General features: G+C 35.2%; 1 long non-coding RNA gene across 8 annotated transcripts; it reads right to left on the bottom strand.

Annotated features, from left to right (window-relative positions):
- Positions 1-5,268: 5,268 nt before the first annotated feature.
- Positions 5,269-24,052, bottom strand: LOC149558342 (uncharacterized). Of its 8 annotated transcripts, none has more exons than XR_016365020.1 (2): positions 23,539-24,052; positions 5,269-5,700 (listed from the first exon to the last, which is right to left on the bottom strand). It is a non-coding gene; the product is annotated as an uncharacterized LOC149558342 (long non-coding RNA). The 8 variants fall into 8 exon arrangements; XR_016365023.1 differs by having other exon boundaries at positions 5,269-5,696; XR_016365018.1 differs by lacking the exon at positions 5,269-5,700 and adding an exon at positions 5,938-6,148 and having other exon boundaries at positions 23,539-24,041.
- Positions 24,053-25,726: the final 1,674 nt, after the last annotated feature.

Raw genomic sequence — 25,726 nt, 5'->3', positions numbered from 1 at the left:
AATATCGTAGAATTCCAAATGTTATCGGTTATGGTCACATTAATATCCAAGGAAATACTCACAATTCATGGAAGGGTTGTCAGATAATATCCAAGGATTGTTGAGTGCCTTGGAGCCTTCTATACTTAAAGATGCAATCCACAAGGCCACATGCCTTAATGGTGCCCAAACAAATAGAATGGGGAATTCCAAACACACGACATTTATGGATATAATTCTTTATAATAAAGAAAGGCATGAAAGGACATTTATCCTTGAAAGTAGAAATGATGCAAGGACAATATTTTTTGTTTCCATCAAAAAGGAAGGTGGAAGCTAGGACAACATTTATGAGAGAGACAAGAACAAAGGGGAAAAAGTGTGCTACAAGTGCAAAGATGAATAGAGTTGCAAACACATTTGTAATTCAAGAGAATTTAGGCAAACGAACTTGTGTTTCAAAATTAAAGGGCATAAATGTTGGAAGAGAAGCCAAGCCCATAGAATACTAGCGATATCCAATAGAGAATAGAGAAAGGAGGGAAAATAAAACCTAAAAAAGAAAACAAAGTATGATGGAGAAAGTCTTAACATCATTCGATCAAAGGAAGAAGGGACAACAAACAAATGGAGCTTTGTGGAGGAACAAATCTAGGTGTTACAATACCTTGCATCCTCATGAAACAAGAAACAAATTATTCGATAAATCTCCATAATAAAAATTTTAACATGCCAAATTGAAATTTTTCCATAGAACATTATGTAAATGTGGAATTGGATAATCATATGATTAAGTTAATTCTTCTAAACTAGCTGGTTAGATTTCCCCAAGGGATGGACTTTTTCTTTGTTGATTGGTCCTACCTCTTGTGGACTAAGTGATCAATTGATTATCCAAGAGATGGATCCAGTCTTGGTTGCACATTTCTATCTCTTGCAGATTGGTTACTCCAAAAAATGGATCTGGTTTTGGTTGAACATTTCTTCCTCTTGCAGAATGGTTAGTCCAAGGGATGGATTTGGTCCTAGTTGGATGTTCTTGCCTCTTGTGGATTGTTTAATCTAAGAGATGGATCTAGTCTTGGTTGGATGCTCCTGCCTCTTGTGGTTTGGTTACTCCTAGAGATGGATTTTGTCCTAGTTGGAGGTTCCCATCTCTTGTAGATTGGTTAATCCAATTAATGGAACTCTACGTGCGAATAGCCACTGGTCATTCCCGTAATAGTTTGGCAAGGAAGAGGATTCCTCTAAAGAAATTTATATTTCCTTTTGAAAATAATATCAATGTAAAGTTGTGATATTCTTGTAACCGGTGTGTCACATAGAGTTTTGTAAATATTTGTCGGCCTATTAGGAGAATGCATGTTGCAATGCATTGGTGAGAAGATGCATTATACCACTTTATTGGGTCGCCCATGTGATTTACCAAGGCCTACTCGAAAATCTTGCTCTGAGCATAAACAGTGTTTTGCATATGTTGTCTGGTGTGCGGAGATTGACAAACAGGGAGAAAGGACGAACATTTGAAGAGTTTTGAGCATTCACATCAGATTGACTTGCTATTCAAGTATGTCCAGGCTTTACTGGCTGTCTCTACACTCCCATTCTAAATCTTTATATCCGTTTCTTGCAATTACGTCAAAGATTTTTAAAACTATTTTGATAAGCTCACTCTGTACCTATTCTGCTATGTTTCGCATGCGTCAAGCTCTTTCTTATCCGATTTGCATGGTCATTTCATGCAATGAGAAATTACCTTAGATTGGTTTTTGAGAACATATTTCTAACTATAGCGAAGTGGCTGAAAACAGAGAAGTTGAAATCGGCATCACCAGAGAAGTAGCTAATAAAATACAAACGATCAATATATATCTCAGATTCTCCCTTTCGCTGCATATCCTGAAATTATTACAGTGTTCCAGACATTATATTTAACCGTTCAGTTTCATGTCTATGTTTCATTCTTTTGCATGTGCGCCACGGGCAGGGAAGATGGTGTAGGTTAGAAAAAGAAATGCCTAGGCTACGTTGGTTTTAGGGTTGTCCCACCGCCTTATAATTGTTTTCGTTACTTTCTAATTCATTAATAGTATGACAGATGGAGAGATTCAAATTCAAAATTTAGGACGGTATCAAATTCAAAATTTATCATTTCCGGCGGTATTAAATATTGTATGACAGATTTAGGACAGTATCAAATTTAAAATTCATTAAGTCTTACTAGTCTAGCGAGAAATTATAAGTTGATAGAAAAAATTGGTCTTCATAAATCAATAGATAATGATTTTCTCTTCAAAACTTTTTACATTTTTAGATCTTAGCTGAATGCATAATGCTAATAGACCATATGCTTGTTTTTCACTAGGTTCATTTATCCACACCAAAGGGCCATATTATCCCTTTTGATGGGGCACTTATTTTCATGATTTAGATATTAAATTTTATGAAAAGAAGGCTTATCTTTTGTATGGAGGAGCAAACTGATTCTTTTTATAATTTTATTATATAAATAGAGTTTTGAAAGTCCTCTGAAAAGGCTGAAAATTATAGATTTTTTTTGGAAGAGCTAAAGGAAAAACACTCACTGTTCTGGCTGCCCAATCTTTCAATTGCATGAACAATGTACTGGTTCAATTCTGGAGTCCAATGAAGGTTTAACATACTGCCTAGGCTTTGTAGATACCTAGCGCATTAGTTTTAAAGCTTTAGAAACTTTTTCAACAGATCCATTTTGTGTCTATGCTGCAATAGTGCCATACATGAGACTAGAATTCCTGTCAACTATTTCACATGCCATTTATGGCAACTCACATTTGTTGGCCATTACATGAAACTTAGCACTGATGTAATACATATAACCTGCCAAATTTTGATATTGTTTTTTTTTTTCTCTCTTGGGAAAACCAAAATTTGGGGACTTGTTCGCCTCCCACCAAACCTCCACACACCCGGTTGGGGAGGACTTCATGCTCCCAAGTCCTGCAACACCATCTTCGCACCACCATCTAGCCATTGGGGTTTCTGCAAGTAAAGTTGCAGCTGGAACACTTGCGGTAGAAAGGGGGTTTATTGACTACCATAAAGGTCACTATTACACACACACTACAAGTACATACACATATTTATGAATGTATGTACATGATTTTGTACTTGTTTTGATATCATTCTATGCATTGTGATCATCCTTATGACATTTTTGGTATTCTTCTTGCTATTTCTCTATTTTCAAGTATTCGGTATTATAATTTATTAGTATGTACACTATTACACATCATTTCATAACTAGCATTCTAAGTGCTATATGTATATTATATTAATACATCCCTCCTCCCTCGCCACCATCATCCCCCCACCGTCCACAAATTGAAGCCCTTTATTACTGTCCTGATGTCCCCTAGGGCCCATGTTACATGGAAAATGGTAAAGTATAATCACAATTTTCGCACCTATTGAATTCGTCAGTTTCCCACTGATTGGTAAATTCTCTCTGTAGGGAATACTTTTGCTTTGATGCAATAATTTAGTGGTATCTCATTCATCATCTTCACTCAGGATTGTACCTCATCTCATTGATTGTTGTAATCTACACCTACACAGGGATGTGTTAACTTGATCAACATAATCAACAGAATCATCTTAGATGTCACTCTGACTAAGGGAACTTAAAATGGATCTTCACAATGAGATCCTGATGATTTATTTATTTGAGGTCAAATCTTGACTCCTATCTATAATCTGTAAACTTACATATACAATTATATTTTTGCCACATGAAGAATATATAAGTTCAAGAGTTGTAGATAGAAGAACTAAGCCCCTGAATACAATTTATGCATAAACAAGTTCTATGGTTATGTTGATGAACAGTATAGTGTTGCATAAATGCTTAAAATATAAATAATAGTTTATATATATGTTAATATTTATTTAATTACCCCCTATAGAATTTCTAGGGGCCTGAATGGCCTACCCATTGTTTCTATAGGCTATAGGAGGTAAGGGATGCCCATGAGAATTGTAGCTTCATGATAATGTGCTAAGACAATTATACATTTGAGCACTCTATTCTATACTGAATGATAATTATAATTTAACTCTTGTTTCAAGTTAATGGAACCATTTCTTATCCTGTACCAACATGAGGTCCGGAAAATTCCATTGATTAACATAACCCAGTCTTCTGAATTCCCAAAAATAGAGTAGTTTGAGGTGGGCATACATTGTATCTATTGGAGGAAACAAGGATCATGTGATTTCAGTTACTCATAACAAGTTTATAGTTTTATACACATCATATTATCAGGACAAGATAGAATCTAAAGCAACATAAATGCTACACAAAATGTCAAGGAAAGACCTTCATTAATAAATCATCAGAAGATTCTTGATAAGCAAGTACTGCTAGTCAAGCACATTCTTTTGGTTGAGATGCATTCAAACCATATGAGGTGTTGCCCCTTTGACACACCTTTCACTCCTACAAAATAATAACAAGAGCAAGGTACTTATACAGAAATAGAAATTATTGGCAACAAACATAGGCTATGTTACCTAGCTCATCAAACTCATTAGAAGATGCTTCTTGGGAGAAGATGATTTTTTTAGAGACAGAAAAAGAAAGTATTATCAACGCATTCAAACCACTTTAGCATATATGTTCTTGCTCCATTCTTCTCTAGAAACCCACAAAACTAAAATGAACACAAATGCGGAGAGCACTAACATTTTGAAAGTGAAAATTGTTCTCCAACTTAAGATATGTGTCATAGTCCCATGTTTTTCTTTGTTAGTAAATTACCTGGTCTTTCTTTTCTCCAACAGACAGGTAAGCTATGAACCTTGAGACATTCACAAAGTTCATATTTGTCCCATATATTTGCATCAATCAATTTACTAGCAATTTCATTCCTTCTATCAATCATTTCTCTCCATACATCAATATCAATCTACTAGTGCTCATTGGTGATGTCCTTGGGCACTGCTGCCGTTTTGACATGCATATAGCCAAAAATGACACATTCAACTTCAAGTGTCAGTGTCAATTATAACAATGTTGTATAATGACTTTCCAATTAAAAACAAGAGCTGCATGACAGCGCCATAACTGGAAAAATGATTTTGGTCTTGTCTATTTGCTTGTGGACAAAGCAGTAAATGACATCCAGTCAATTTTGTTATAGAGAGAAATTAGATTGATGTAAAGGTTGCATATCTTGTAATCATACCACATCAGCAAATTTCATAAAATGTGGATAAGTCGAATAAGAGTCAAAGTTGATATACCCAATAGATTAGTGAACAAGATTTATTAATTCCACAAAGAGGAAAATATGCATAAAATGTGAACATTATGCCATAGCATAACATAATGTTTTAATGATCATATGCAATGATGCCAACCTACTCATCAAGTGTTCCAAATACAACATGATAAATCATGATTACATAGGATCAAATGCATCAAATGTAAGTATTCCATGGTACATAATACATAGGCACTCAGAAAACTGTCCATCTAGAAGTCCCTATCCCATGAGCTCTTGAACATCTGTCCATCAGCTAATTAAGATGGAAGTGTAGCCCAGGCACTTTTCTGCCCAACTATGAAGTGGTTAGCTCCCCAAGGATCTTCTTAACATGAAGAATGCATCAACCTTGCCTTAAAAGCCTAGAAACCCAAAACTAGTGGATCTGACGGATCTAGTGCAGCTGTGAAACTAACTACAAAGAACATATGCCTAACATTAGAGCATAATCATGGATGTGGCAAGGAGATGAAACATAAACAAGCATATTAAGAAAGCATATGTAGAAATAACTGGCCAAAGCATTTAAATCTATATATCAATTGACAATTAGAAAGAAAATAACTTTTTGATTTCTACCATTCCCTAGTGGTCCACATCAACATCCCTCCCATATATATTAATTAAAAATTAAAAAAATTCATTTCTACCCTTCCCTGGTGGTCCACAATAAAAATGAATGAAAGAAAGAGAATAATTTATTCATATTAACTTCCACATTTGATCACTTGAGATAAAGAAGAGATAAATGTTGACATCAACCAATAGATTACTACGTGGTGTGTTCGTGCAACCAATTCATCCATACCCATCACTACCGAGGAGCTAGCCTCCTCTACCTCAACCACACTCTTTCCTTCATCCTACAACAATTCAGACACACTCGAAACTATATTAGCAGGTCACTGCCCAATAATCAAAATAAAATAAAATAATGATATTGAATATAACAGGTAAATAGTAATTAAATTATGGCATCATCGTCATATAACATAACTATATAAATGACATCAACATAAGATATAAAAATCATTATAAAATTCACATGATTAAATCATATGAAATTATCATTGTAAAGTTGAAATATCAAGAAAATTACATATTAGTTTTGCTTTTGGATAAGTTGATAGCTAGATAGGGCCAACTCCTATTAAATTGCTTCAAAAAGAGATTTACATGATAATACTAGATATTCATGGTGGCAGAGCTACAAGTATGGAGACTATATAGATCCTAGCAACCCAAAAAAAGAAACTAGAGGAGACAAAAAACTTCAAGACCCTTTGACCCTTAACAAAATCCGTCCAAACATTAACACATTTGAATAATAACATGGTAGACTACCTATACATATGCTAGGCTTTATACAAAAGCTATCTAAAGTATGAAATCATTAAAAACAGAGAAAACTAGAGGGAACCAATAAAGACCCAGTGCACCGATCATTACCCATTATCCATAGCCAAAACTTAGGAGAAATGTCTTTGAAGGAGACCTCATGCCACTTAGCGGGAATCCCTTGCCGAGACAACTTCATCGCTTTAGCATGAGCTACTCCAGCCTTGATTGTGCATTCTCCTTTTAAATCTCGTGCCTAGGGCATCGAGAAATTTCCTCCACCTCTCTTGTATCCTTAGCATACCAATCCTCCCCACACTTAGGAAACTAGGAAAGCTCAAGTCCTTTAGGGCTAAATTCTCACCTTCAAGAGATCCAAATCCCTCACACTCATGGTGCCCTAGGAACTAATCCACGGATGTTGGGGGAGGGGGGGAGAAGAGAGGCCACAATTTGCAAGAACATTAATTTCCCGTTTAGACTCCCTGAATGGTTCTCTAACATTTCCATTTTAATAGAAAAATCAATAGGGAATCTCCTTACCTCTCTATAGTAGCCCTTGTCTAGGCCCAGATAATATTATTGTGCCACTAGAACCTTCCCTTCATTATCCACATTATTTAAGACTATTAATTTCTCCCAAGTATTTATGCTTGAAAACTCTTTGCCACAAATTCTTCATGTGGCTTTTCGGAATCCCTCTAGTGAGAACTAGCGCAAGGAACATCCCTATAATATTAATGTTCACTCTACACCTATGGTGGGTGTAGATAAATTCTTGCCCCAAAACCTCCTTCATGGCATACAGGATGATAGGGCCCGTCTAAGGTTGAGCGTTCATAGAAACCTCGTCTAAAACCTCGCCCAAGAAAGTGACCATATTGACAAAAGACTCCAAACAATGCGAAGCATCTATCCTCTCCTTTTTTTTCATATTCTTTTAGCAGCAAAGTGACACAACTATCGATAATTGCGTGGTTAAATAGGCACTTCCCACAAGTCATTAAAATTTTTCAAATTGATTGAAATCCTAAGTGCGATCTTTCATTAATTACTCGGGGGATGAGGTGTACCTCTCAATCATATCAAACATTAATGCAGTTGAATGTGCCTTTTCAACTGGGCATACCTATCAACCACTTGGCCCACTAATGCACATATGCCAAGGAGAGGAGGAATTATGAGCGCCAAGTCATCATGCTTTACAAAACATATTGCCTCTACTTCCTATTTTCATTCCCCTATCCTAATTGAAATGATTACACTTGCAGAAAAATATGCCAAGAATCAAAAGCTACACAGGATCCAATCTACTCAGCTTCCATTGAAGCTTGCTTAGCAAGTTAATCAACCATACCATTCCCTCTCTAAAAATGTGATCTATTTTGAAGTCTTCAAAGGTTTCTAAAGGTGAGATGATGCATCCAACCCATTTCTGTAAACACCAATCTTGAGCAGTCTTTGCCCTAACCTCATTGATCGTTGGCATCAAGTCTCCTTCAAGGTGGACTCAACGAAAGGCCATTTGTGAGGCCAATTCCAATCTTTGGCAAAAACCTTGAATTCAACTTTTTTATTAGTCCTGACACCAATAGCCTCCTTGAATGCCTACAAGGTTTCTCCTGGACAGTTTTTGATGCTTACACCAATACTACTAGGTCCTAGATTTCCAATGGTTGCACCATCAAAATTTATTTTGACCCAACCTTCCTTAGGGAGCAGCCATTGCGTATTTTGTCGGTGTTGATGCTTCTCATCTTCTAATGAAGGACCAACTAATTTGGGGACCAATAGAAAAGGGAATAAATTTGAAATCTTGTCATCCCAGGACAAGAATACACACTTTCTAAACGTTGTAGCAATTGTGTTGATAGGCTTCATGACCAAACCTTCAATCTTCTTTACAAGTTCTTTGGGTAAGGCTTTATCTCTGAAAATCCTTTTATTTGATTCTTTCCAAAGTTCCCACACAATTTTGGATGGAATAACTTTCCATAGGCTAGAGAAAGCACTCAAACATCTCTTCTCTAGCCACATACAAAACTAGGCTTCTAAGGTCTGATGTTTGGGAGAGGCTCAATCCAAATTGTGTTGCAAACTGTTGCAATAGTAGTTAGTGTAAGGACACGTTAAAAGGATATGATTAGCATTTACCTCACTTTTCTTACAAAGGGGGCATCTACCTTGGCCTTTGATGCCAAATCTATTCAATTAGTCCTGTTTTAAAATCCTCCCTTGAATTGAAAGCCAAGTGAAGGCCTCAAATCTAGTGCTACAATGCTTTCCCTAGAGAAGGTTTGTGGGCCAATTAGGTTGGGGGGCTATTGTTTCTAAAGCTTTGTACCCTAGTTTCACTTTGTAATCACTAGTCCAAGAGGCATCCCACCTAATAATATTTCATTTATCTTCCCAGAAAAATATTCGTGAAGAAAATGTTTCATAAAGTGTTTCCTTTTGTTCTTTTGGGGCTTGTATATCCTCCAAGGACATCCATTCCCAAATTTGGACACCATTCTATTGGCTTACTCTTCCAAAAATTTTAATCTTACTCCCCCAATGTAATTTGGTTTCTTTGGTGATTATGTCCATGTCTATCATGTTTATTAGAGCAAGGTTTCCCAAGAATCTTCCCCAAACTAGGCATTCCTCACATCATTAACTTCCCATGTAATGAACCTAGTAATCACTTGCCTACATTTTGTGATGAAATTCCATATGGACGAACCTGAAGTAGGGTTCTGTATGCTCAAAATTTTGACAGGGTCACTTGAGTCCAAGTATTTATTTTGGATTATCTGTACCCATTTCTTTTTGCTATCTTTATATATGCTCTAGACTAGTTTATCCCCCATAGAAATGTTCATACTGTGTAAACTCCCAATGCCAACTCCTTTGGCATTAACATGATGACAAATACTATCCCAAGCCAACAAACTAATCTTGTGGAGATCATCTCGTCCATTTCATATGAACCTTCTCATAATTTGTCTAAGACTATCCACCACTGATTTTGGTACTTTTTGTTGGTCCCAACCAGTACGAAGAGGTTGGGCAAATCGGTATGAACTTTTCTACTGGTTAGTTGTGGTAACACATAGATTCCTAACACTAATTGTCTCACCAATGAAAGTAGTTAAATAAAAGCATACAAACTCACATATCAAAGCATACATCAAGTGACACATTGATTTGTACATGGAAACCCTTGATAAGAGTATGAAAACCACGATGGGAGTAATATACTCACCAACCCTTATAATGCATGTAAAAAGTTACTTGGTTAAGAGCTACAACTATTTCTTTTAGGAACACATCCTATTAGGAATGTATATATAACTTGTTAGGGCTACAGGAGCCTATAAAAGCTACCTGGTTAGAGGATTTACAAATCTCTTTCTAAGAGACATCTTTTTAGAGGATGTATAAAAGCTTATTATTGAAGCTTTCCTTGTTAAAGGCTTACAAATAGATGCAATATTGAGAAAGGGATCTAAGTGTTTGATCTATAAACATCACTATCTTGCCTTGTAGATCTCTATCACATATCCTTGAAGATTCTCTAATTTTTCTCTTTCCTCTTCTTGTCTCATGAGCCCTTCAGTCTCACCTCTGTCTTTGTTGTTCAAAACAACCTGTCCATTGTTACACTTCCCTCTGCAACTATTCTCTTCACTAGCTTGCACTTCAAACAACAAAATGCTGCTCACTCTCTTGGCTGCAACAACACTCTACTTCTTTTTCAAGCATCTTCCACTTCATTAATGAAGTCTGAGTGCCTTTATACACTCTGCACTATTAGGGCATGATTGCCCAAAAACAAAATCCCGCTCATTTTTCAATTTGAATTCATGCCCGAGCTGTTCACAAAAAACCTATGACCCCTACTCGTAGGTTCTAGATTGGTAGCCTTGCCAGTCCATCTATGAGCCTATTGCATAGCCTTTGTCCTTGCTTGCTACCACCACTTCGATCTCTACTCTAGTCGCATCAACTCCCACTGACCTTACGTCTTGTCACATCCATCATGACTCACTCCCTATATGATCCGTGATCAACTAACTTTCATGCCTATCTGTTAGTGGTAGCTAAGGTTCTATTACTATACGTGTGTATATCAATTCATTGTTCTACTGATGGTTGTGTTACCTTGTAACAACTACGTCCTCCTTCATCGGTTGCCAATCAATGACAACACCAATTTAAAAACTTAATAATAATGAGACTTGTAAGTCCAATAGTTTTAAGCAAGACATAGAGTAGATTGGAATTGTAAACAAGACAATGTTGATGAAGAGTATCTTGCCTACCTAGGGGAACCACTTCCCCTTCCATAAATCCATCTTGGTCTTGCAATTTTCCTAGTAGAAAAATTTGTTAATACCACCAAATAGGGGTAAATCTAGAAACTTACCTAGAAAGGAGATTGGTATGATATTCAGAATTCCAGCTAGGTCAGCTAACCATGGGGAAGAACACCTCTGAATCAGCCTACTCGATACTCTAGCTCAAGGCCTTAGTATAAGAATCCAACATTCTCTTGATGCACCTTGCCTCTACTTTGCAAGCTTTCTCTAATAGAATTTTGTCAGCAAATTGGAGATGAGTGATGTTCTCCATTCCTATACATATTTCCATGCCTATCCATCAGCCTATTTGTTTTTGAAGCTAGATAGCCTTGCCCAAGGCTTCTACCACAATGATAAACAAGAAAGGGGATATAGGGTTCCCTTGTCTTATTCCCCTAGATGATGTAAAGAAACCTTGGGCTACCCCATCAATCAATACAGAGTATTTGGGGCCCTCAATAGAACACTTGATCCAATCCACCCATTTCTCACTAAAGCCAAATCTTCTTATCACTTCTAGCAGAAAATTACCAATTATTATCCCAAAATAATGTCTAAAAATAATATCGACATAAGTTTAGGTTGTCATCTGAAAATAATAGAATAGATCATGCTTATATGAAAACTTAAGTTTAAATACTGTTCAGAATGCACTATCTATTAATTCTTCATTATTTGTAAAATTCTACCCAAATTTATGACATTTCAAATCATTTCCAATGATTTTCCAATAGATGACTGTACAAGGAAATTAAAATTACTTCCACCAATAGAAATGGAGAGTTGTATCTGTTTTGTCAATCACTAAAATACCATCCATCTTGTATATATTTTGTTAATTATTAAATACCATCCATCTTGAAGAAAACACAACACAGAAAGTTAGAAGTCCAAAAAGACAATTCTTCAAGTAATGAATGAGTTGTATCATTGAAGAAATATTAGCAAACACTACATATAGATCATTGACGGGAAAAAAATGAATATTCATGCCATTGTATTGTAGCTAGTTATAACTTATAGCATGTCTTTTGCTTCCTTTTGTGCTTAACTCTTGGTGTTTGAGGTGTAGATCTGAAAAAACATGGGAACACAAATAAAAGATTTTAACACAATTACATAAATCTTCTTTATTCATATTCTAGATCCATTACATTATGCCTTTGGTTAGAGGCATTTTCCAACCTTCTCAGGAAAAACATCACAGCATTGAAAGATTACACTGCACACATTATTATGGTAAAATATTGAATGTGTTATTAAACAAAGATCATGAATTATCTATGTATACAAGATATGAGAGAATGTTTCTGTAACGAACAAAAGAGAGGAAATAGAAACATTCTTGTAGAGTGAAAAAGAAAGTTTCCATAATGAACAAAAGGAGTTTATGGAAACCAAAGTAACGAGACTCGCACCCGGCTCAGACTCGGCATAGGTAACTCGACTCGTGACCCAACTCGAACTTGCCTGTGAGTTGGCAAAGTGATAAAACCCTTGAAATTTAGAGATTTTTAAGTATTTTAATTAATTCCATGCATCCATTATTCAATAAAGCTTAAATAGAAGGTAATTTGATCACATACATAACATAGATCGATTATGTAAGTACAAAGGTAAATTTTAGATTATTAAGATATTTTGAAAACAAAAATAAAAAATCAGCCGAGTTGCCCAGTTGAGTCAACCAAATCAGCTTAGTTGACCTGCCGAGTCAAGGTCACGGGTCATTTTGACCCGACTAAGGTAACTCAACTCGCAGACGCGGATGACTCACTCGACTCGTAGCAAGTCTCGTTACTCTGATGGAAACTTTACAAAAAGAGCGACCATTAGAAAAAAGATGGAAGAGAGAGTAAATAGAAACTATCTAATATCGTAATACCCTCCCTTAATGGTCAATCTACCTTAAAAAACATAAATTTGCATGTCATCAGAAAGCATAAAAGGAAGCTTTGGTTGATCAGAGATGTTTGCATGTTCTCCAATGTTGGTTTGTGGCAGCATTGACTATGGTAGGATGAATCTCAATACCTAGAACAAGCACCTCAAGGTGACAGTACTCAAAGATCGTCGTCATTCTCTACTTCTAGGTGTTGTAGCTCTTTCCATTAAATCATTGATTGTCTTCGAGCATAAGATTGGTGAGAGATGCCATTACACATTTTTTAATGAAAAAGCATGAAAAAACTGAGATGGCATGAACTTTAGGCCAAATAAGAGCTCAAAAAATCCACTTATAATCTACTGTTAGATTTTGATTCTGCTAGCTCAAAAATCGAGTCATGAAAAAATGATGCACCCAGAAAAAGCAAGACTAACCTAGTTGAAATCTGCAAAAACCCACCAAGAATATGTAACGTTTTGTTAATCCGACTCAAGAATCATGGGTTTTCAAAAGAACCTTATTCGGAATAAAAAGTTGCAAAAAATTGCAGAGTACTTGAACAGAGACTGGATGTGGAATAAAAGGCAGATTTTGCACAAAGAAAATTGCAGGAAAAATTGGACACTGAATCCCTAGTCAGGTTTGGAGTATAAAAAAATGCAAATTTTGAACAAACTCGGGCAAATATTTCAAAATTTTTGAACTAATAATTACGAAAAAGAACTAATTTTTTTTCGAAGAGGCCAAGAATTTTCTTTGGTAACATATTATGGCAAAATAATGAATGTGTTAATAAACAAATATCGTGAATGATCTATATATATAAGACATAAGAGAATGTTTCTATAATGAACAAGAGAGGAAATAGAAAAGAAACATTCTTATAGAGTGAAAATGAAAGTTTCCATAACGAACAAGAGGAGCTTATGGAAACATTACACAAAAAGAGTGACCATTACAATAAGATGGAAGCGAGAGTAAATAGAAACTATCTATTATCGTAATATGCATATCATAGAATCAATCCCAATTTAAAAACTTGCTGTCTTGAAATTTACAGCAGTGCAATGTTTAATTAACTGCTTGCCACAGGAGTTTGAGATCATAGAACATTATATATATTGTCCATAATTACATGCTAATATTGAAAATTGTGGTAGAGTCTAAACATCAAACTAAAGCTGCATTATGCGCTAACTCCACATGGGAGTGCTTATGTGTCATTCACAAATTTAAACTACTGGAAAAACAAACTGCAAGTCATAATTTTATCCCCAAGACCTCTAAACAAAAATATCCTCGCATGAAAGGCATGACACTGAACATGTGCATGATTATCTGCATGGAAAGTCTTCAGCTCAATGAACTGGATGATCAATTGGATCAACATCAGATTTCTCAACATGAACTATCCGTTTGATTACAATATCCAAAACGATCATCACTTTCTAAAATATAAAGAAATACATCGAATTTTTTATAAGAACTTATAGAATGTCCATTCTTGATCTACATGCATTTAAAGAATCGATATCCAAACAGTGCTCAGTAGCAGTGAGTTGAGAATATCAATACTTTAAAGTGGTGTATTCTAAAATGAAAAGATTCATAGTTTTCTGCACAAATGAAAAGAGAATTTGAGACCAAAGCATGCTGATAGTCAGCCAAAGATCCTAAGATTTTGGGAAAAAAAGGGTAGAAAATTCGGTAAACAAATTACCATTCATATATTATTAATATCTCTATGTATTTTGCTGAAATAAAGAGCAGTGCCAGGATCTTTTCACCAAAAGTTCAAAGCTTCTTATTTACATGCACTATTTGTCTATGACTCTACAGTCTATTCTTCCCTAATTAGGCCACGATATCTTCAACCCCAAGCCAATTAAAGATTGCACTAGATTTCTGACAGAACTAAGTGAAATTATAAGAAGCGATTCACTTGAATATATATAAAATTAATTGAAATGAAGCACTTTATAATTTATATCAAAATTCTAGTGTTTGATGTTCAAAGTTAGACTAAAGTTCCCCAATCTTATTGAACTTACAAAAATGCATGATCCCTTAAAAACATTCTTGAAATACACAACATGATGTGACATTAGTTTCATTTCTAGACAAACTACCTTCCAAAATATGGACGGGGGACTGGATCGCTGTAATAATGAACTAAACATTTCCTTTTTCAACTTGGTCCTATAGAAAAATTGAAACAACAACCACAAATAGAATCACAATAGCTAACACCAAACAAATTCAAAATAGGAAAGCAAAATAAAAATGTATTCATAAAACTCTTTCAGAACAGAGGATATCTCAACAAGAATAATCCTTTATTTTTATTGATATTTTACTCCAAAAAAAAAAAAAACTACAGCAGCATATAACCATCATACTTATTTTATTACATTCAAGACTAACTTATAACATCTACTTCTTAATTGCTAATTGAAATAAACTGGAAGAATGACAGAGTCCTACGGTGGAGAAACACATACTAAACTGTCTGTAACAGCAGTCATCACACATCTAAATGGAGTTATGAAAATTGAGCAAGTTGTGGAATAAATTTTTGTTTTATTGAACTGTGTGATCCTACCACTAATCATGCACTAACATGAGACTATAATTGCGCATGATGACCTTGACTTTGAGTTTCCTGAAAAAAACTGAATTAAGAAATGGTGGAACTAAAAGTTTCACTCTGAACAGAGCATCAATCTTCATACTCCCCTTGATGCTGAGAGGACTAACAATTCGATCTCTGAGTGCTAAAAATTTATCTTTTGCAACTGCCTTTGTGAAGATGTCTGCGATTTTCTCCTTTGTGTTGATGTACTTCAACTCAAGCACTTTATTTTGTACCAAATCTCTGATGAAATGTTGTTTCAGATCAAAGTGTTTGGTTCTGCTATGATGAACCGGATTCTGTTGGAAATGATTGAAATGATCATGAGGAAAGTTGTTGAAATGATATATGGAACTGGTAAAGAATGTTCTCAATCATTGTTTTGTCATTGATGTCAAACTTGCTACTTGCAAAAATGACAACTACTTTAGTGATCCAAATACTATCAATTAGTTGATTGACAAGGTGGTGACAATCAATAAGATGTAACTAGAACACCTAGAAAAAGGTTGAAGTTATGATGTTGTAATGAAGTACAAGGATCAGCTAAGCCACTGATGAAAAAGTGTGTTGATGACATACTATAAGACACAGAGAAAGGGCACACTGAAACATATCAAAGATGTAAGGTTTTAGCCAAGTCTTTTGTAAAGCTCAACTAAGTTCATTGGTAAGAAGGATCCGAGCAAGTTAGTAAGAGCCGAGCAAATTTTTAGTTAAAGCCGAGTAAAATTCAGATGCCGAGTAAAATTCAGATGTCGAGTGAACTTCAGATGCTGAGTAAAATTCAGATGCCGAGTGAACTTCAGATGCCGAGTAAAATTCAGATGCTGAGTGAACTTCAGATGCCGATTAAGATAAAGATGTCGAGCAAGAATCAAGTGCCAAGCAAGATACAGGTGCCGAGCAAATACAAGTGCTGAATAACACAGAGGTGTCGAGCATCAGTAAAATCAATAATGCCAAGTTGCTGCATTATTTCGAAGATCAAAAATTCGCCAGATCTAAGCCAACAAGGTTGTTATCTAGAAGTTTGTGAATTAAATGGAAGATAAGAATGATGAGCTGGTGGCACAAAACACCATGTAGAACATTTTTAAGGATACAACTGGCGAAGTTTCTAGAAGAGAACAAGATATGGGGTAGATACATTGTATCCTACCTAATCCATCTTGAAACCCTAAAAATTAGAGAAGGAGAATTGAGCGGCAAAGGAAAATCAAATTTCTATTTAAGAAGTCATAAGTTAATGAAAAATAAGTGTAGAGGGGCGGTCAAGCATGAAAGCGTAAAGTGCTGAAGGAGGTGCTAAAAAGGAAAGAGAGCATAGTTACTCTGTTTCAATAGAAAGACCCCTGATATGAATGCATTGGTATAATGAGTAAGCAGACTCAAGGAGACGAAGCTTGAGAGGAAGACAAGCAATCAGAGCTGAAATGATAAAAGCCAAGCAAAAAGGATTGAACTGAAAGTGTGATCTGAAATCTGCAAAGTATGTTGTAAGTTGTATCAGATCAAAAAGCCATTATCGTTACTTTCTAGCAATTGTAACAGTTAGTTTAAATCCTATGGACTTAGGTTGGTTTGATAGCCATGAGATAAATCCTTTAACAGGGTGACATTCCAAGTGAATGTTCTAAAGTCCTTTAACCAGGCCCATTCCTAACAATTTGGTGAAATCCTCTAACAAGGTCACATTTAACAGTGTGTTGTAAGCCTTTAATAGGGCATCACTTTAGAAGAGTGAGAAACAAGTAGCATGTTACTGGTGGTTTTTCCCAAATTGGGTTTCCACGTAAATCATTGTGTCATGTGTTGATCTTGCATGTTTTATCTTTGCATGTTGATTTACTGTAACTTGATAATATGGTTGATTTAAGCTTGGATGGATAAAAGATTTATGGGCTCACTACATTTAGTGAAAAAGTTTTATTAGGGCATTTGGACCTTGAATAACTAATTCACCCCCCTCCCCCCCCCCCCTCTCAGTTATTCTAAAGAATTCTAACAGATTCTTGGCCAATTTAATGGCACTTATAGTGTCACAAAAGATCACAGTAGGTTGAACCTGTATCTTTCCAATTTCTTCAAGAAGCTTTCTAAGCCATAAAGCTTTTGTGCCAGCTGAAGTGACCGCAACATATTCTGCTTCTATAGAACAGAGAGCAACCATACTTTGCTTCTTTGAACTCCACGTGATTAAACTGGAACCCAAAGAAAAACAGTTACCAGATGTAGATTTTCGGTCATCCAAACTACCTCCCCAATCTAAATTACTAAAGCCAACAAGCTCAAACTTATTAGAAGAATAGTGAATGCCAAAATCTATTGTGCTTTTCACATACCTCAAAATTCTCTTGGCTGTCTTCATATGTTCCTCTGATGGATTTGTCATATACTTTGAAACCAATGAAATTGAATAAGCAATATCAGGCCTTGTGTGAGTTAAAAACATCAAACTCCCCACAATGGTCCTGTATAATGTCTCATCAACAATTTAAGCACCATCATCTCTACATAATGCAACTCCATGAGCAATTGGAGTGGAAAGAGGTTTACAATCAGCCATATCAAATTTCTTCAACATATCTTTTGCATACTTTTCTTGACAAATAAAAATTTCATCTTTACCTTGATAAACCTCCATGCCAAGAAAATACTTCATGAAACCTAAATCTTTCATCTCAAACTCATTCATCATAGCAACTTTGAATTCATCTTTCATCTTTGAACTACTACTCATATATAGCAAATCATCAACATACAAACTCACAATGAGAATATCATTACCTTCTTGTTTGTAGTAAAGGGTAGGTTCACTCGTACTTATTTGAAAGCCATTCTACTGAAAATATCCATCAATTCTTGCATACAATACACGTGGTGCTTGCTTGAGGCCATACAAAGCCTTCTTCAACTTGTAGGCATGACCTTCTTTGCCTTGAATTTCAAAACCTTGTGGCTATCCCACATATACCTCTTCTTCTAAGTACCCATTCAAGAAGGCATTTTTCACATCCATGTGATGAATAGTCCATTTCTTTTGAGCTGCAAGAGAGATTAGCATCCTAATAGTTTCTTGTCTTGCTACTGGTGCAAAAGTTTCTTCATAATCAATGCCATACCATTGAGTGAAACCTTTAGCAACCAATCTTGCCTTGTGTCATTCAACACTCCCATCACTATTATACTTGGTCTTGTAGACCCATTTTGTGTCAATCTTCTTCTTCTTATGTGGAAGATTGACAAGCTCCCATGTCTCATTCCTATGAATGGAATCCATCTCTTCATTCATTGCTTGCATCCAAATTTCATTAGCACATGCATCTTCAAAACTTGATGGCTCAAAATTAGCTTTAGCAAGTAATGCAAAATTTACTATCTCACCTATTGGATCTTCTTCATGTGCTTAATTTTGACACCTCTCATAGATATCACTCAATCTTCTTACCTTTCTTGGAGGACTTGACGATGGACTTGCTCTTGGGATTGGTGAGGAGTTTCTTGGTGGGCTTGGTAATCTTGAAATAGAACCATTAGCTGGCTGCTCATTATCATTATCAGCAATAACATCATCATCCAAAACTAATTTTGGCTTTTCAACATGGTTTTTTTGATGACCATAAACTCCCCCTTTATCAAAAATCACATCTCCTTTGAAACAACAATCTTATTAGTAATAGGATTGAATAATCTATAAGCTTTGCTTTCCTCACTATAGCCCATAAAAATACATGATTCACTTGTAGCATCTAGCTTTTGCCTATTCTAATCAGGGATGCAAACATAAGCCAAACAACCAAAAATTTCAAATGATTTACATTATGCCTTTTCTCATACCATGCTTCATATGGAGTCATCTTGTTTAGGGCACTTGTAGGACTCCTGTTGAGAATATATACAGCTGTAGAAACTGAATCAACCCAATAAAAATTGTTCAAACCCTTGGTTTGTAACATGCTCCTTGCCATTTCTATCTTAGTAAGGTTCTTCCTTTCAGCCACTCTATTTTGTTGAGGTGTGTATGCAGTTGTGAGTTGTCGTTTGATCCCATTCATCTCACAAAAATTTTGAAAATCTTTTGAGCAAAACTCTCCTCCACAATTTTTTCTCAAATCTCTGATTGTGTTCCCTTTCTCATTCTCTACATGAGTTTTAAACCTCTTGAATGTATCAAAGGCTTCATCCTTAGTCTTCAAAAAAATACCCAACACATGCATGAGTAATCATCAATAAAAGTAATGAAATATGATGACCTACCCAAGCTTTGTGTTTGCATTAGACCACAAATATCTGAATGAATAAGCTAAAGTGGGTATTGGGCCCTCCATGCATTGTCTTTTGGAAATGATTCTCTTGCATGCTTCCCTTTTGCACACCCTTCACAAATCTGTTTATGCTCTTCAACCTTAGGCAATCCAAGAACCAATGCATTTGATGTTAGATTCTTCAAACTATTTAAATTCAAATGGCCATACCTGAGATGCCACAACCAACTTTTATCGTCATAAGCCATATTGACAAGCTGATTGTCATTCTCACCAAACTTCAAAGGAAACATCCTATTTTTTGTCATAGGAACAACTGTAATCACTTTATTTCTCTAATTCTTATCATAGATAGTACATTTCATGTTCTCAAATACCACTCTATAATTCTTCTCACATAGCTGCCCAACACTCAATAAATTATACTTCAATGTTGGAGAATAATAAATATCTTAAACACTTTTCATACCTTCCTTTGTCTGAATATCCATGGCTCCTTTGGCCACAACATCCATTGTATTGTTATTACCAAGAGTAATATTGGATCGGTAACTATCATCAAGCTTTGAAAATATTTCCTTGTTACCAGATATGGTTAGAGCATCCAGAATCCAAATACCAAACATCATTCACATTACTCTCACCTTTCCCATCACACAAAAATAAATTACCTGAGGAAGGATCCTCATCTTGTTGGGCATAATTTGCATTATTGATACCTGATTTCAATCTACACTCTCTCTCAAAATGTCCATACTTATTGCAATGATAGCATTGGATGTTCCTTTTATCAGATCTTCCTCTACCTCTTCCTCCTTGAGCACCTCCTCTTCCTCAGGTTCCTCTTGAATAATTCTGATTTTGACCCCTTCTTGAGCCTTTGTTTTTGTTATTGTTGCTGCTAGCACCATCATTCTTTGAAATTTGCAATTGGGAAGCAAAAGCCTTCTCATTAACACTGGTAGACATGTCCCTTATTCTATTCTCATGTGATATGAGAGATCCAACCAATTCATCATAGTCCATCGTGGCTAAACTTTTTGCTTTCTTCCATGACAATTGCTACAGTATTCCATCTTGGGGTTAGAGATCTTAATACCTTTTGTATAACTTGCTCTTCAATCATAGGTTCACCCAAAGTGGTCATTTTATGAGTCACATCTTTCACTCTCACACAGAAATCTCCCACATTCTCTGTCTCCTTCATCTTCAAGTTCTCGTATTCTCTTTTCAAGGTTTGTAGCTTCACAACCTTAATCTGATCGTTGCCATGGTAAACATCTTTTAGAGTCTTCTAGGCCTCTTTTGTATTTGTGTATCAGCAATTTGGGGAAACAAGCTTTTCTCAAGAGCCATCTGAATATGAAACAATGCCATTACATTCTTCTTCTTAGCTTCTTTCTTCAATCTCTTATCATTAGGCTGGAGAGTATTCCAGTCTGCAGGCTCTTCATATCCGAATTCAATGATCTCCCAAAAATATTTCCCAATGAAAAATGTCTTCATCTTGATTAACCAATATTGGTAATCAACTCCATCAAACTCCAGAATTTGCAAGTTGTTTGCCATACTGCTGTCTTCCAAACACCTTTAGCTCTGATACCAAATGTAAAAAAGTTGAAGCAGCAACTGCAAATAGAATCACACTAGCTAACACCAAACAAATTCAAATAGGAAAGGAAAATAAAAATGCATTCATAAAACTCTGTTTCAGAACAGAGGATATCTCAACAAGAATAATCCTTTATTTTTATTGATATTTTACCCCAAAAAAAAACTACAGCAGTGTGTAACCATCATACTTATTTTATTACATTCAAGACTGACTTATAACATCTACTACTTAATTGCTGATTGAAATAAACTAAACTGTCTGTAACAGCAGTCATCACACATCTAAATGGAGTTATGAAAATTGAGCAAGTTGTGGAATAAATTTTTGTTTTATTGAACTGTGTGATCCTACCACTAATCATGCACTAACATGAGACTATAATTGCGCATGATGGCCTTGACTTTGAGTTTCCTGAAAAAAATGAATTAAGAAATGGTGGAACTAAAAGTTTCACGCTAAACAAAGCATCAATCTTTTGGTCCTGTGTTGACAAGTTTTTCTTTTATAAGAGGAGGATAACAAGATACTAAGTACTCAATACCCATATTTTTTTGGGTTTTTTAAGATGAAAGAAATGTGCACCTAGGCAGCCAAATTTAATAGTTTGACAACCATATGCTAAATTGAAAACTTTTCTATGATGTGTGATTTCATGGAGGTCACGTAATAGCTTATAAGTTATAACTAAACACTTTCACAATTCATATTCTAGGGGTCAAACAAGTCTCATGCAACACATAAATTTAATTACAAGAAGAGTTTACTTCAGAATCAATTTTACAACAAAGCTCGTGCAAACTAACCATCGATAACACTATGGTAGTCAGTATGGTTATCGAATTGAGGAATCACATGACCTATTTACATCTAAAAGACAAAAATCTTATCATTTTAAAGACTCATTTGATTCATGGGAAGACTGAAGCAAGTTAAATTGAATTAAATGACTGCTGTCTCATATGAAATTAGTCAGTAAGTCTAACAGCTAGCTGAAAGCAGTATAAGCCAGTTCCTTAGAACCCACAAACAATTAAAAAGCTAAATACTTGTTGCCTTGTTCACTACGCTCTGTAAAATTCTGATTCCACTGAATGCCATGTTGCATTGCAGCATAGCCTTCTTTTGCAAAAGCATGAAGCAGATTCATTGTGGTTGCTTCTTGGGATTAACACCTGACAATTCTCTCCAAGTCAGGAATTCATGACTTTCCATCAAAGTTATCTCCATTAATGTTATCTCCCCTGTAGTTAGGAAGCTTTACACCATTTACTTCTTCAAATGGTTCACATTGAGGTTTCATTAATTGTCCAGCCAATCTGCCTACTTGATATCCATAAGGATAGTTTTAGATCTTAAAAGCTTAAAAGCAAGAGGATGTCGTAAAGAGATATTAGTAAAGTAACTTTTCCAAAAGGTTTCATTCTTGAAAAGGGTGCAAAATGTAAAAGATTTAGGGCCTTTGCATTAGATGGTCCTAAATTTAGGATATAAACAAGATTGGGATAGAAAATTAAGAGATTATAAATAAAAGGATTCAATGAGCAACAATGATAAATATTTATATACGATGACAAATTTTCAAAGGAAATTCAAATTACAGTATAAAACTTTGGAATAGATATTTTTACATACATGAAAAAAGTTTGGAGAAACATGTTTTAGTGTCTAGTAGTTTAGCATATTTTTGACAAATAAGTGACATATGCATGAAAGATACAAAGAGGAAAAACCCCACGGTGGACGATCACAATTTGCCAATTCAAGATAGCTATATGCAGAAGGAAAAATCCAAAATACAACTGTGATGAAAAGCATACACTAGACTATAGGTACATGATCCGATATAGGTATTTTGAAATGGGTACTTGCAAGAGGAACAATCCAAAACACTATTGATGATTAAGAGCATTTATACTGGGTTTTAATGCCTGAAATGACTCTATAACTAAACAAGAGAATAGGACCACTGCTAACATGTATCTTAAGCAAAAATGCATAAGTTTACAGTGAAGTTTTGATTTATATCATACGAGCAAGATCATAACAATCGTCTGAAATTTGGTCTACAAGACCATTGTGACCCGCAACCCCACACATAACCAGAAATACAAACGTACAATATCAATGCCCTAATATGAAAAACATTTTTTTGTGTATTCTACATACCTTGACAATAGGAACTTGACCTCCAAACATAAGATCAGCACCCATCCGCAGAAGAATTCTGAGAGTATCATTATGTTATTTGCATTGAGCTCCTTGAAGTTCTCTGCATGGTCCCCACCTTGAAGGATAAAGGTCTTTCCATGGGAAGCATCTGCCAGCCTATCCTGCAAGTGCCTTGGGTCCCCTAAAAACACAATTGGAGGAAATATCTTCAAGGTCTTGATTACTAACTCAAGGTCTTCCCTGTTAGGATACTTTGGCAGCTACAGCGCCTTCTTTGATTTCCAACTATCTACACTCCACCACTTTGGTAGTTGATTAAGTCATCTTCACTAGCTCAGCTTCAAGAACTGCTCTTACCACCACCATTCTTCTAGGGATGTACACATGTGTTGAAGACCATTGAGTGGCACCATCGAAGAGCTAGAAAGTGTATCCATTATTATTAAGCTTTAGCTTGCAAGGTGAATTCTTCGGCAAAGGTGAGAACACGTTTCCAAAAGTCTATGTTTGAGAAGACGTGAAAACTATTAGAGAAAGATAATGAATTCTTGGAAAGCTTTTTAATTTAAAACATTGATATGGGAAGCTACAAGCAGTAACTTGTGAGCTAGATACAGTTGGTTAAGAATAATACGGAAAATTAACATCAAATAGACATGACTATAAAATCTACAATTTTCTTTCATGTTTTAATTAAGATTTGAAAATATAAATTTCTATTCTGTATTGATTATTGACGCTTATGTTCTTCAGAAGGTTGGTTATGGCGAGTTGTGTTTTTGTTGGTTAAGCTATTCATTTTTAAATCAATATTCAATTTTGTTCAACAATTTGAAAGTGTATCTTAATATATGTTGTAACATAAGTCATTTTTTTTATAGAGAATAAAAAATAATTGATTGTTTCTAAATAAATTTTAGGTGCAGTGTTCAATAATAAAAAATATTACATGAGCATCATGTCATATATCTTTTTATCCTTAGGTTTGAAAGTTGCAGATTCTTAATCCTTTCTCTTTTTTAATTTGCGTATGTAAATTGACAATTTTGATGGGAGACATTTTGTAGATGGCATCATTGATCAGTAGCAATGGTGAAAGAGACCTTGAACAAGGACTAGTTGAACAAGGGATTGAAGTTTTGGGGATTGATGAGAGAAAACGAGAATTAGTTATAGCGAAGCACTCTAATGCTATTATAGCACTAGAAAAATTTTCCTACTATACAATGATAACATCAACCATCTTCATAATCTTCTTAATGTGGGTTTTGATGCATTTTGAGAAAAGGGCACCCACTGCTTTTACTATGTTTCTAATGTCTGGATTTGCTTCGATATTAGTTGGAATGGTCAGTAAGTTTGGGCGGGTCCTCTATACAAGGAGAATTGGGCCAGCCCTTCCTATAAAAAGAATTCTATTTATCGGTTATGTGCTTTTGTGTATCTCTGAAGGATTCTTCATGGTGAGTATCTTTGCAGCAGCTTATATGTTTCAGTTAAGCTGGTTTGCAATCGATGTGGGTTTAGTAGTTCTGGTTGTGGAGATAGCATTATTAGTTGTGTTGTATTCAATGGGTATGCCTACTAGTTTTGAAGGAATGCTACAGCTTACTTTCCTTTCATTGGCTTTTCGTTTGAGTGGGCTATCTATGGTTATTATAGAGTCAATGGAGGAACACTTCAGAGGAGTTTAAACAAAAACAATTTATTTTTTCTATTTACATGGTATAGCTTGTTGTTGCTTCCTTTGGAACAATTTTGCTAATGGACCTTTGGCGGATATGTTATAACTTTCTCATTTTTGTAGCTTCATTCATCGAACTATTATTTTTTGTAATTAGCTTTGTTCAACACAGGAAAAAAGGCCTTTTATCTTTGAATTTGTATTATATGAATTTTAATTCTTGCTTGACTATGAGTTTGTAAACCTTATTACTATTTTAAAGGGTTCATGTATCTTTCAATTAATAAGAAAATATTGTCAAACTTAATAATTTATAGGTTTACGGATGTAAAATATTTTTTGACATGTTTTTTTGGATAGATTAATTGATTATTATGTTAAACTTCATTGATGATTATGATTAAAAATATATAATATTATGTTCGAAAAATATTGTATCGAAATGGATATATTTGTTGCAGGTAAAATAACAACAATATAAAAACACACTTTAATGGGCAA

Source organism: Cupressus sempervirens, chromosome 5 (assembly GCF_028749045.1).
Source record: "Cupressus sempervirens isolate cs-2001-9-10 chromosome 5, ASM2874904v1, whole genome shotgun sequence".
In the NCBI taxonomy this organism is placed as follows: Eukaryota; Viridiplantae; Streptophyta; class Pinopsida; order Cupressales; family Cupressaceae; genus Cupressus; species Cupressus sempervirens.
The sequence above is the reverse complement of the archived record's forward strand: the minus strand, read 5'-3'. Positions and strand labels throughout refer to the sequence as shown.